Raw genomic sequence first — 15,066 nt, 5'->3', positions numbered from 1 at the left:
CACGCTTCCAGCGCGTCCCTCGGCAGCCAGCGCGCATGTCCGGGGAGGAGGGGCCATGTGCTCACGTGTTTGTCGCTAGTCACATGATCACAAGCTAACACGCCCAAGTGATCACAGTGACGTCGGAGCTCTTCCCAATCCCCGCCCAGACAGTGCATCGTTGCCAGGGACGCGCAGAAAACCGCCGGCCCTCGTCTATGCCGCCTGTGAAGAAATCCCATGTAAATGGGCCAGTGATCATAGCAGAGGGGGGCCAGTTCCTCAATCCAGTGGACCATGAGACAGTGTTAGCTAGAATAGTAACCAGTGGACATCAGTGCATATAAAAACAGTGAAAAAACAGTCATCAATTAAAAACACTATACAGATTATAGATTCCTCTAAACGTCACTAGAATCCTCTACACATTTCCCACATGGAACTCCAGATTCATCCCAAAGGGCTGGAGTGCCCTCAATTCAAAGATCCACTTCAGCTCCTTTTTACGTAGGATCCGATCCTTGTCACCCCCACGTCTCATTTTGCCAACTGAATCATGATTCGGAACCGAAGCTGGTTGACCGAGTGTCCACGTTCCAAGAAGTGTTTTTCCACAGGCTTGTCTACTTGGGCCCTTCTAATATTACTCTTGTGAGAATTGAACCGTTCACGGGCTTCCATTGTGGTCTCACCTATGTAGATGAGGCCACATGGGCACGTGATCATATACACTACATCACGTGATATACATGTAAAAAAAATCCTTGATCTTGTAAGTTTTGCCAGTGTAGGGATGGGCAAAGGTATCTCCCTTCACCATGTTGCCGCAGTTACAACAGCCAAGGCAAGGATAACATCCTAACTTCCTTGGCGCCAGATACCTTTGTCCATCCCCCCGGGGGTCTCCAACCTCCGTCTTTACCAACTTGTCACGTAGGTTGGCACCTCTTTTGTACGCCATCATGGGGAAACTCTCAAACTATTGCGGGTAATCCTTTCTGTAGAATATGCAACTCCTTGCGTATGATGCGTGCCATGTCTCCACTATTGGCTCCATACGTGGAAACAAAAGGGATCCGTTTCTGGTCCCTACCTCTCTTCTTCCCTTGGAACGTGGACTCGCGGTCAACAGCCCCCACCCGTTGTTAGATCCTCTCCACTAATTTACGTGGATAACCTCTATCCAGGAATTTCTTCCCCATCTCATCCACTCTCTGTAATGGGGTTCCGAAGGTACACTCGGTCCCCCATTAGCCACAGACCTGCTGCTTAGCTTCGGGAATGAGGATCTGTGTTTTACCTCGTTCCCAGGGCGGCTTTACTAACTGGGTGGCTTCCTGCTCCTAAGTCTGCCTTGAGCGCCGAGCTGATCACTCGGTGCTCGACTGGTTGGTCTGTCGGTCATGTGACGCTGGCCACGTCACATGACCCTCACTCCCCACTATAAATACAGGCAGCCTGCTGGCCACAGGTTGCCTGTTAATTTAGGTTCCACCTGTGATTTGGTCTTTCCTGGCGTACTTACCTCCTGCTGAATTCCTGACGATCCTCTGCCTGCTCCTTGTGTACTTTGCTGCTCTCCTGGTATTCTGACCCCGGCCTCCCCCTGACGATCCTCTGCTGACTCCTTTGGTACTTCACGTCTCTCCTGGTATTTATGACCCCGGCTTCTCCTGACAATTCTCTGCTTGCTCCATTTGTACTTTGTAGCTTTCCTGGTATTGACTCGGTCCGTTCACGTCCTGTTGTTTGTCTGTCTGTCATCCCTGCACTTATTCCAAGTTAGGGATTGCCATCCAGTTGTCCCCTGTCATTAGGACTCGCGAGGCAAGTAGGCAGGGCCAGGGGTAAGGGTGGAGCGCAGTGGTCACTTCCCTCCCCCCTGTGTGTGTGTGTACGCGACCGTTACAGATTAACAGGCCCAATAACCACTGTATAATGAATCCTCTGGTGACCCTGACTGACCATGTCTCTAATCTGACGCAGATGGTGCAGGAGTTAGGGGAAAAACTCAGTTCTTTTGAGTTAGGGCAAGGTTCTTCCACTCCTCAGGCCTCCAGTCCGCATTTTGAGCCCCAGATTAAGCTCCCAGAACCCTTTTCTGGATACCGGAAGAAGTTTCTCTCTTTTAAGGAGAATTGCAAACTGTACTTCCGTTTGCACCCCGTGTCCTCTGGCCCTGAGAGTCAACGCGTGGGCATTATCATTTCCCGATTACAGGGTGATCCCCAGGACTGGGCGTTCTCTTTACCTGCTGGCGCCAGTTGTTTATCTTCTGTGGAGGGGTTCTTTCAGGCCCTGGGTACCCTCTATGATGAACCAGACAGGGCTCTAGTAGCCGAGACGGCTCTAAAGGCACTGGTTCAGGGCAATCTACCAGCGGAGGATTATTGCACCCAATTCAGAAGGTGGTGTGTCCCCTCAGGATGGAACGAACCAGCCCTGAAGAGTCAGTTCAGGTCAGGTCTGTCTGATAAATTAAAGGATCTTCTGGTCAGTTATCAACTTCCAGAGACCTTAGAGGAGATGATGACCCTTGTTGTCCGACTTGACTGACGGGTTAGAGAGAGACGACAGGAACAACAGTTCTCTTCCCAGATGGTAGTCCAGCCAGAGGCCTATCCCAGAGATAATGCTGAGGTCTCCACCGAGGAACCCATGCAGGTTGGCATGACCCGAGGGAATCTTCGCTGCAGACGTGGAGAATGCTTTTACTGTGGAGATCCTGACCATTGGATCAACCAGTGTCCTAAGAAGGTCCTCTCTGTCAAGTTTCCTAAGACAAGGCAACCTAAAGACCAGGTACACCCTGAATTTTCTAAATGTAAGCTTTCGGTACCCATTACGATATCTCTGGGAGTAGATAAATGGCCGGGTAAGGCCTTTATTGATTCTGGCTCAGCGGCTAGCTTTATTGACTCTGAGTATGCTGTAAGATTGGGTATTCCTATGTTTGCCTTACCAACTCCTATTCATGTCATGGCTATTGATGCTACTCCTCTTATTGGTGGTACGGTGAGCTTATGTACCTCAGAGATTTCTCTAACCGTGGGTGTGTGCCACTCAGAGAGATGTTTGCTTTTAGTCCTGGAGAACCTACCAGCTGAGGTGGTACTAGGGTTGCCTTGGCTCCAACTACATAACCCCACTATAGATTGGTCCAATGGGGAGTTGGTGAGATGGGGGCCTAAGTGTGACTCGTGCTTGTCCGTGGTACAGGCTGGGGTCCCAGTAAAGTCTGATACTTTACCCTCTGTTGTTAGAGAATATTCAGATGTATTCTCATCACAAACCCTGGAGGTTCTACCCCCCATAGACCTTATGATTGTACCATAGAGCTAGTAGAGGGGGCCAAGTTTCCTAAGGGACATATTAATAATCTTTCTATGCCCGAACGCAAGGCCATGGAAGATTATATTAAGGAGAGCCTTGGTAAAGGGCATATTAGACCTTCTGTCTCTCCTATGGGGGCGGGGTTTTTCTTCGTTAAGAAAAAAGATGGTGGTCTTAGGCCATGTATCGATTACCGGAGATTAAATAAAATCACTGTCCAGAAAAAAATACTCCCTCCCATTCATTCCAGATTTATTTAACCAGGTTCTGGGGGCAACCTGGTTTTCCAAAATTGACCTGAAAGCCCCGAATCAAGGAGGGAGACGAATGAAAGAGGGCGTTCAATACCCCGGTAGGACACTTTGAATATCAGGTGATGCCTTTTGGACTCAGCAATGCCCCAGCTGTGTTCCAAAACTTCATGAATGACATTCTTAGGGAGTTCTTAGGTAAATTTGTTATTGTCTATCTTGACGACATTTTGATATTCTCTCCTGACTTCGAATCCCATGTGTCTCATGTTAAACAAGTATTAGAGGTGTTGAGGGAGAATCAGCTATCCGCTAAGCAAGAGAAATGTGTCTTTGGTGTACAGGAGATTCTGTTTCTAGGGCATGTTCTGATTCCTCACGCCTTCAAGATGGATCCTGGTAAGGTACTAGCAATTAAGGAATGGGTAAGACCTTCATCCTTAAAGGCCTTACAACGGTTCTTAGGTTTCGCCAATTACTATCGTAAATTTATTATGAATTTTTCCGTAATTGCTAAACCGTTAACCGACCTTACTAAGAAAGGGGCGGATTTGGAGAATTGGTCTACTGAGGCCATTTCTTCATTTGAAAAATTAAAAAAGGCATTCAGTAGCGCTCCCATTCTGATCCAGCCTGATCAGGAGAAACCTTTTATTGTGGAGGTGGATGCGTCCGAGGACGGCGCAGGAGCAGTCCTTTCACAAGGTCCTGCTAGCCTCACTAACCTGAGACCATGTGCCTTCTTCTCCAGGAAATTCTCTCCCATGGAGAGAAACTACGACATAGGGAATAGGGAGCTGCTGGCCATTAAATGGGCTTTTGAGGAGTGGAGGCATTTTCTGGAGGGGGCAAGGCATTGTGTAACTGTTGTCACTGACCATAAAAACCTTATGTTTCTCAAGTCTGCTAAGAGGTTGAATCCCCGTCAAGCCAGATGGGCTCAGTTTTTTACTCGTTTTGATTTTTCCATTACGTTCAGGCCAGGAAGTAAAAATATTAAGGCGGACGCATTATCTCTGAGCTTCCAGGCTTTTCAACCTACTGAGGTACCACCTGAATCCATCCTACCTGCAAAAATCTTCATAGCAGCTCTTACCCAGGATATCTCGGCTCGCATTAGGTCTGAACAACATCTGGCACCGGTATCCACCCCAACAGATAAGTTGTTTGTTCCCGTACAATTTCATCTCCAGCTGTTGGGTGAGTGTCATGATTCTGCCTTTTGTGGACATCCGGGTGTTGAGGGCACTAAGGATCTGGTTTCTAGATCTTATTGGTGGCCCACTCTTACTAGGGATGTCAAGTCCTACGTGTCAGCCTGTGAGGTTTGTGCCAGGTCCAAGACACCTAGGACTCGCCCTGCTGGTAACCTACGACCCCTACCTATTCCCAGTAGACCCTGGTCCCATATCTCAATGGACTTTATAACTGACCTACCGCCGGCAGAGGGTAAGACTGTAGTTTGGGTAGTGGTCGATAGGTTTAGTAAGATGGTCCATTTTATTCCCCTGTCTAAACTCCCGAATGCCAAAACCCTGGCGTCTATTTTTGTGAAAGAAATTGTTCGATTGCATGGTATCCCGTAAAATATTGTTTCTGACAGGGGTGTGCAGTTTGTGTCCAAATTCTGGAGGGCCTTCTGTCAAAAATGTAAAATTTCATTGTCTTTTTCCTCTGCCTACCACCCTGAGAGTAATGGGCAGACTGAACGCCTTAATCAGTCTGTGGAACAATTCTTGAGGTTGTATGTTGCTGATGACCAGCAATTATGGGTGAAATTTTTTCCATTGGCTGAATTTGCTTTGAATAACCGTGTCAATTCTTCTGCTGGGGTTTCACCTTTCTTTTGTAACCATGGTTTCCATCCCCGCTTTCATTCTGGGTCATCCGTCTCCTCCTCTAACCCTGAGGCGGATAGGCTCTCCTCTGAACTGTGCACAGTTTGGGCCCGGGTTCAATCGAACTTAGAAAAGGCTCAAAGTTCTCAGAAACTCAAGGCCGATAGGAGACGTTCAAGGGGGGTGAATTTTCAGGTTGGGGATAAGGTATGGTTGTCCTCCAAGAATCTCTCTCTTCTAGTAGATTCTAAAAACTTTGCTCCTCATTTTATTGGACCATATAAGATCACGGAGGTGATTAACCCGGTATCATTTAGGTTGGAGCTGCCCGAGTCATTCCACATTCATAATGTGTTCCATAAATCTCTACTTAAAAAATATTTTGAACCGGTAGTACCATCGAAAGCCTCGCCTCCGCCGGTTCTTGTTAATGATGCTGTCGAGTATGTGGTGTCTAAAATAGTGGATGTCAGGAAGGTGCGTAAATCCTTGCAGTACCTGATTCACTGGAAGGGGTATGGACCTGAAGAGAGATCTTAGGTACCTGCCAGGGAGGTTCATGCTCCTAGACTTGTTCGAAAATTTCATTTAGAACACCCTGAAAGGCCATCGCCTGAAGTCTTGGGTCCGGTGGCCCCTCGTAAAAGGGGGGGTACTGAAACAGGGTTCCAAAGGTGCACTCAGTCCCCCATTAGCAGCAGACCTGCTGCTTAGCTTCAGGAGCGAGGATCTGTGTTTGACCTCGTTCCCAGGGCAGCTTTACTAGCTGGGTGACTCCCTGCTCCTAAGTCTGCCTTGAGCGCCGAGCTGATCACTCGGTGCTCGACTGGTTGGTCTGTCGGTCATGTGACGCTGGCCACGTCACATGACCCTCACTCCCCACTATAAATACAGGCAGCCTGCTGGTCACAGGTTGCCTGTTAATTTAGGTTCCACCTGTGGTTTTGTCGTTCCTGGCGTACTTAGCTCCTGCTGAATTCCTGACGATCCTCTGCCTGCTCCTTGTGTACTTTGCTGCTCTCCTGGTATTCTGACCCCGGCCTCCTCCTGACGATCCTCTGCTGACTCCTTTGGTACTACACGACTCTCCTGGTATTTATGACCCCGGCTTCTCCTGACAATTCTCTTTTTGCTCCATTTGTACATTGTAGCTTTCCTGGTATTGACTCGGTCCGTTCACGTTCTGTTGTTTGTCTGTCTGTCATCCCTGCACTTAGTCCAAGCTAGGGATTGCCGTCCAGTTGTCCCCTGTCATTAGGACTCGCGAGGCAAGTAGGCAGGGCCAGGGGTAAGGGTGGAGTGCAGTGGTCACTTCCCTCCCCCCTGTGTGTGTGTGTACGCGACCGTTACACTCTCCTCTCAAACAGCTCCTCTCCAGACACCACCCGTCTCACCCTCAACAGCTGGCTCCAGGGCAGTGACTCCACCGTCCGTCGTGGATGATTGCTGTCAAACTCCAGTAAATTGTTTCTGTCTGTGGCTTTATGAAAAATATCTGTCTCAATTACCCCCTCTCTGAGGTGTACCATCACATCCAAAAATTGTAATCTGACTGGAGAGACAGTCATGGTGAACTCTAGACCAGGTTCCATACTGTTGAGGTGCTGAAAAAATAGTTGCAATTCATCATGAGAACCACCCTAAATCACAAAGATGTCGTCGATGTAGCGCCACCAACACCGAGCCCTCCCAAACAAGGTCGACCTGTAAATAAGTTTGTCCTCCACCTCTGCCATGAACATGTTGGCATATGTTGGTGCCACGTTCGAGCCCATGGCCACACCACGTAATTGTTGGTAAAAGGTGTCCACAAAGCGGAAATAATTCCGTCTCAGGACCACCTTTAGGAGATGGAGGACAAACCCACGGCCACCCGGGGAGAGCCCGGTGCCGGCCAGGGCCACATCGACGACATCTAGTCCATACGTGTGCTCAATGGAGGTGTAAAGTGAGACCACGTCGAAACTGACGAGAAGAGGGTGGGCGGGTAAGCTCAAATCACTTAGCTTCAATAGAAAATGTCTGGTGTCCCTAATGTAGGAAGGAGGTTGTAGATTGCCAAAAAAGTGTTTTTTTGGTAACAGAATATGAAAGCTGTATACATTAAACTTGAATTTGTATTCGGGTCGGCTCAAGATAAGTACGCCTACCTACCTACTATGCTAAGCAGTACTGGTATGCCGAGACTACTGTACGGAGGGTAGGCTAAAGGGGCCCACCCCATTGAGTAGTTAGAATAAAAGGGGACTTGGGAGGGTGGGGCAGAAACGAGCCGCCGGTAAGGTGAGGAGGAGGCTGCTGCTTATAGGCAGTATAGCCCCGCCTCTCCTCACACAAATGCGGCAAATAGCCATTTGCCTATAACTTGTATTCGGGTTGGCTCAAGATAAGTACGCCAACCTACCTACCTTCCTACTATGCTAAGCAGTAGGGGTATGCCGAGACTGCTGTACGGAGGGTAGGCTAAAGGGGCCAAAAATAACAAACATAGCTCAGGGCAATAGTGTTATTAACAAAATTACAATACCAGATTCCTGAAAGCATTAAACATTTCACGCTGTGGATTTGGTATACAGTACAGACCAAAAGTTTGGACACACCTTCTCATTCAAAGAGTTTTCTTTATTTTCATGACTATGAAGGCATCAAAACTATGAATTAACACATGTGGAATTATATACATAACAAAAAAGTGTGAAACAACTGAAAATATGTCATATTCTAGGCTCTTCAAAGTAGCCACCTTTTGCTTTGATTACTGCTTTGCACACTCTTGGCATTCTCTTGATGAGCTTCAAGAGGTAGTCCCCTGAAATGGTCTTCCAACAGTCTTGAAGGAGTTCCTAGAGATGCTTAGCACTTGTTGGCCCTTTTGCCTTCACTCTGCGGTCCAGCTCACCCCAAACCATCTCGATTGGGTTCAGGTCCGGTGACTGTGGAGGCCAGGTCATCTGGCGCAGCACCCCATCACTCTCCTTCATGGTCAAATAGCCCTTACTTTCAAAGTTTTCCCAATTTTTCGGCTGACTGACTGACCTTCATTTCTTAAAGTAATGATGGCCACTCGTTTTTCTTTACTTAGCTGCTTTTTTCTTGCCATAATACAAATTCTAACAGTCTATCAGTAGGACTGTCAGCTGTGTATCCACCTGACTTCTCCTCAACACAACTGATGGTCCCAACCCCATTTATAAGGCAAGAAATCCAACTTATTAAACCTGACAGGGCACACCTGTGAAGTGAAAACCATTTCAGGGGACTACCTCTTGAAGCTCATCAAGAGAATGCCAAGAGTGTGCAAAGCAGTAATCAAAGCAAAAGGTGGCTACTTTGAAGAACCTAGAATATGACATATTTTCAGTTGTTTCACACTTGTTAGTTATGTATATAATACCACATGTGTTAATTCATAGTTTTGATGCCTTCAGTGTGAATCTACATTTTTCATAGTCATGAAAATAAAGAAAACTCTTTGAATGAGAAGGTGTGTCCAAACTTTTGGTCTGTACTGTATATCGTGCATGACAAGCCAACTGCCATCTGCCCAACTTCTTAATAACATGCACTGAGATGTTGTGCTTGGAGGCGGCGAAGCCGCACCAGTGCGAAAGAAATGCCCTGTGATGGAACTGGGACTGACCGCAACATTCCTCAATAATATTCGGATGAATTTGAGAAAGTTCTTACAACTCAAAGGCGCAGACCCCAGCCTTATCAGAAGAGCTTCCCCTGGGGTTGCTTCGGCAAAGCGCGTCCAATCCTGCACTGCCATAACTGGGCACCACTTATTACCAGTGGGGAAGTATCTAACCTCTGTGAGCTGACCCGCTCTGGCCGCCTTTGTGGACGTTAAAGTAAGAATTTAGCATGACCCATCCCATGACAGCTGATCCTTCCTCAGATAGCTCTTGCATGTTGTGGCTCAGGTGAACTCGCCTGGTCTGAGGAAGGCGTAGAAGGCTAGGTACATGGTGTCTTGATCAATAAACTAGTGTACTTACTGAAGGGGTTTTGCGTAGTTTATCTGAAAGCAATCTAAACATTGACCCTGTAAATGTAGTCGTGTAGGGCGGGCCTGGTCGTGTAGGGCGGGCCCCAGCGGACCCCTTCTGGATACCCTTCAGTAACATTCTAATTGGATGGGCTGAAAACAAGGAGGGTTAATTAGGATGCCATAGATACAAATGATGTTGAATCCCAGCCGGGTATAACTTAATAGTGCTAAATGACAGCTTGTGGTGAGAGTGGCCAAAAAATGTGGCAAAGGCCAGTAGGTGAGAGATGTTGCCCACTCCTGTTGAAGAAAGGGTTCTCTTAAAATTACAGAACGATGTCCATGCCTTCTTATATATCCTCAGGGTGTTACAGGACAGGGTTTTAGTCATAAGGGACCTGGCGGTGGCGAGATGAACCGTTAGTCCATCACTAACTGATCGAGCCTGGGCACTGGTGATGGTACGCGGTCTGCTTGTGGAGAGACCTGCAAAAAGAGAAGAGCCAATAGCCCTGTATGGAAACCTGCGGAAAGACCATTGATAACATACTGTACCCAATCTGCATTGGATGGGACCCTAACAGGATAAGACAACAACCCTGTACAGACTAAAGGCTAAGACAAACTCTGGTATGCTGATTTTCTATTCAACCTCACGTCCTTGGATTTGAGGACCACCGAAACCTCCCCTCAGACTATGGTCTTGTTATCTGACGCCTCATGAGCTGTTATGAGTAAGGACGCTAAGTTCACGTCCTTGCCGTCAATTATTTGGCTGGAACGAAGTGGAACGGTGCAATAGGGGGTACAGAACCTGACCCACCAGCAACACTAGCCTGGAGGCTAGAAGAACCTGCCGGACTTTGGCACACCAAACGGGCAGCCGTATCGCCTGCCTCGACCGACTCTAGCCTGGCCTGAAAGTTCAACATTGATGATGCCATGGAGTTGATGGCCGCGTGCAGTTGCGTAAGCGAGGTCTGAATAGTGTCCATGGACACCACCTGCGGATTTTGGACCTCCGGAACTGAAGACAGAAGACGGAACAGTTCCGCCTTCCTTGCAGAAGCTGGAAATGGAATGCCTCTTTTGGATAACTCTGCCATCAACTTGGGCACAGTCCATGACCTAATGATGGTGTGGAGTCTCTTGCGGAATGTGACACCATGCTCCCACGGGATGATGATGTATCGTCCATCAATGATTCTTGAGACATCCTACTAAAACACAACATGATTAATGCAGAAGATGAATAGCCCAAACCAGTTTGTGCCATTCACCAGTATCATGGACCACCGATGTGCCAAGAACCACCGTACCAGCAGGCGAGATGCCGCCCAGCATGTGGAGCACCCCTTCACCGAAGAGACTGAATATGGGAAGATGTGTACATAGTGGAATAGAATGTGATCTAAGTAGCCTTGTAAGCCCCAAACGAGTGTAGACTGAGACATGAGAATAGACGAGGCATACAGTGTAGGACCGTATCCTGTGGTCGTGACAGGAATTAACGTGACTGTAGACGTGACGGACGTATTGAATTGATGCCTCTAGACGTGACAGGACTTAAACGTGTCTGTAGACGTGACAGACGTATCGAATTGATGCCTGTAGTCGTGACAGGACTTAAGGTTTTATTTTAATTTTTTTCTCATTTAATTTTTTTGGCAACTGCTACCTTGCTGATGAAATGACTGAAGGTAGCTGAACATGTTAAAAACTGAGTATTAGCAACTGTACCAACCCCCTAGTCTTAAATCTACTCCCGTGATGCACAATAGCTACTTTGACCCTGATGCTAAATGTGTCTACTAAGAGTAGCTGCGTCTGCTGGTCCGAAGCCGTGCATCGGGTGGATAGAAGGAGCCACGAACCTATGGACGCATATATGAAAGAAAACCTGTAGACAATTGACCCAATAATTGATAAGTAACGCACTGCTTGAGATGACCTCACTAGAGAAGATGATGGGCAATCAACTTGCAACACACGCGGCGGAACCTTAAAGAGTCCCCTTGCATTTGATTTAATTTTCTATTTTTATTTTTATATCCCCTGGGAGGCAGAATTGCAGTAGGAAACATAAATAAAGGCCGCTGGAAGGATTTCCTGGAAAGGTGGTCCTATGAAAGTAGAGACGGCAAGAGGCGGAGGCCATGCGTGAGAGACTCTGATGGCGGAGGCCATGCGTGAGAGACTCTGATGGCAGAGGCCATGCGCGAGAGACTCTGATGGCGGAGGCTATGCGAGCGGCAGTCTCTCATGGCGGAGGCCATGCGAGCGAGAGACTCTGATGGCGGAGGCCATGCGAGCGAGAGACTCTGATGGCGGAGGCCATGCGAGCGAGAGACTCTGATGGCGGAGGTCATGCGAGCGAGAGACTCTGATGGCGGAGGCCATGCGAGCGAGAGACTCTGATGGCGGAGGCCATGCGAGCGAGAGACTCTGATGGCGGAGGCCATGCGAGCGAGAGACTCTGATGGCAGAGGCCATGCGAGCGAGAGACTCTGATGGCGGAGGCCATGCGAGAGAGACTCTGATGGCGGAATCGTGCGGAAATATGTGTGCGAGATCACGTGGTGGCAGCCTGGACCACGAGGCGAGGGACAGAAACCCCCCCCCCCCCCTTTTTTTTTTTTTTTTAACCCAAACGCCCACTTTTTTTTTTTTTTTACCACTATCATCTGCTGTCTGGAGCATGCAGCAGAACAGATGAATCAAGAGCCTAGCAGAAGCAATATATGTGCTATACATTACAATGTGTCGCGAGCGGAGTCGCGCTGACTCCTGCAACCTGAGAGACTGCCGCGTGGGAAGCCGATGCTGCCAGGCAGAAACGTTCCAGTGCGGTGTTGCTTGCTTACCTAAAGGAGCCGACATACCGCCGGCCAGACTGAGAGGACAAAAGACCGCAGTAAGTCACTTACATTCATGAATAAAGAAAAGCAATGCAACCAAGGTCCCTATGCAGTCAGACATAAGCTTGATGGGACTGAATATAGCCTATGTACTGCCCCGTCCTATGATGTAACAATACCGGGTATACGTAAAAACACTCCTCAACATTTTTAGCCCCTTTAATTTATTATTATTTTCTTTTCCTGTAACACCCCTTCCCCCCCTTTTTTTTTTATCACTGTAATACTACACAACCATAACCAGAATGTAGCAAGACATGACAGGCAAATGTAAGCTGTAATAACACCGCCGACCAGCAGATGGCATGCTGGGACAACCTAAGGCAGCAGAGAGCGTCTCTGAACACATGGAAGCCGGCTCTGCCGCGCGCCGAGACGTGCAGGTACAATGTGTGGCGTATCGGTGCCGATCCCTCTCCCCCTGCCCAGGAATGAAGCCGCAAGGCTGTGAACTGAGAGCAAGGCAGGTGGCTTGACTCCGCAACCAGAAAAAAGTGTGTACGCAGAAGTCAAGATTAAGAAAATTGCATTTACTAAAAATTTCTAAAAGCAGGTTAACAATGCAGTTACAGAGGTAAAGACAAGCAAAATATTCAAAACAGTATAAACAATACAAGTTAAATACTGCAACAATTTTCACCTTTGCTGTGTCCGTATTCGCAATGCGGACACTAAGAAATAATAGTCCCAGAAACTATCCCTAACTGACCCTAACGTTCAAGCGGGTGCGCACACCCCTTATCCCAGTGGTCCAAGTGGACCGCTTACAGTTTGTGGAAGTGCACGGTGGGGCCCGATGTCGTCCTTTTCCTTTAACCAACGCAGGATCCGCAACAAAGAAGTCCTCCTCAGCAGGCCGGAAAACCAGTTGAATATAATCCAGAATTTTACAGTTACTGTCCGGTACCTCGACAGCACTGTGAGTCTCTTTACTGTTTGGGGCAATCCACTCAGCCCAATGTCGGCTCCACAGGTTAGTTGCTGCACACAGTCCTTTTTAACTTGGCTTCACTAAATGCACGGTTTCTTTTTACCCCATCCGTCTCTAGACCGAAGTTCACACAGCTTGGCTGTACAGGGAAGTCCTTTAGTATCTCCACACACGTCTTACACAACACAGAACTTGTTTTCTATCTTGCCAATATGGCGGCAGCTGCAGTTCCAGTCTCTCTACCTGCTCACTCTAAGGCAGGCTGACATCATAAGGGGCGTGTCACTTCAACACTTAGCTGCTGCCTTAAAGAACCAGTATCACAGTAATACACTTTCTCTATGGTAAACTCCAATGCAAATTGGTCCTATGCTGCCATCTACTGACCAAACAAATACTGCAGGCTGTGGCTTATGAGCAGTATAGCCCGGCCTCCCCTCACACAAATGCGGCAAATAGCCATTTGCCATTGGTTTTTGAAAAAAAATACGTGTGTTTTTCAAAGCCCAGAAAATGATGGGTGTATTTCTAGCTTAAATTGCACACTGACTAATCAAGATGTTGAAAATTGCCAAAAAAGTGTTTTTTTGGTAACAGAATATGAAAGCTGTATACATTAAACTTGAATTTAACACTTGCAGATCGGGAAATACTGTTTTTTGAAGAAAAAAAAGTGTTTTTTAAACCCCAGAAAATGATGGGTGTATTTCTAGCTTAAATTGCACACTGACTAATCAAGATTTTGTAGTTGGCCCAAAAAAATGGTGATTTGCAATGTCCCAAAAGCTCAGATGCAGTGCTGGTGCACTGATCTTGCATAAAATGGCCGCCGCCCACCTAACTAACAGAATTATAAAAGTTTTTTTTTTTTTGGTCAATGGGCTCAGGGCAGGGTAAAACGATTGTGCCCTGCACCCACACAACTATTTCTCTGTAGATCGCTGAGTTAGATTCTCTCCTATTCTCTCCCTGAAATCACAAGTCCAGCAGCATCCTCTCCCTACACTTGTAACAGCAGAGTGACGTGCAGCACTACGTGACTCAAGCTCATATAGAGCCTGGGTCACATGCTGCTCTGGCCAATCACAGCCATGCCATTAGTAGGCATGGCTGTGATGGCTTCTAAGGTCAGACAGTTAACCGCTTGTTGATTGGCTGCTCTGCAGCCTTTCAAAAAGCTCCAAGAAAGCGCCGAACACCGAACCCGAACTTTTACGGAAATGTTCGGGTCCAAAAATCCTAAAGTTCGGTACGAACCCGATCTTTACAGTTCGGGTTCGCTCAACCCTACTTATGATAAAAGTTTATTAATGATAGGTAAAATAATAACTATAAAGAAAAAAAAGGTATGGATAATAGATAGCATAATAAGGATAAAGAGAAGCTATATACAGTAAGTGAGAAAAGATTATAGGTTTATCTAGTGCTAAAAAATCTAGAATATTCGCGGTTACGAAGATATAGCACTATATTCTAGATCTTGAGAATTCTCGAAGTGCCGATATTCATGATATAGCGTCTCACTGAGGCCTATAAAACAAGGAAGGGGGGGCGGGGGGGGGGAGGGGGGGGAATACAAAACACAACAAGCGGAACACTTAACTTTAGAGGATGATGGATGAACAGGACTTCAACACGAACCACACTCCAGCTCTTCCAAGACCAAATGAAGCTATCCCAAGTAAGGAGTGATGGGAAAAGTTAGACTAAATAGGGCGAGGTAAAGGTCACATGATCTACACCTCAACAGGAGGTGTGGACATACCAGCAACACACAGACAAAGTGAAACCGAAAGAGGCTGTCAGATCACTAATGAGTAGA

The sequence above is a fragment of the Bufo bufo genome, chromosome 4, assembly GCF_905171765.1.
Source record: "Bufo bufo chromosome 4, aBufBuf1.1, whole genome shotgun sequence".
NCBI lineage: Eukaryota > Metazoa > Chordata > Amphibia > Anura > Bufonidae > Bufo > Bufo bufo.
This window is presented reverse-complemented; position numbering follows the sequence as displayed.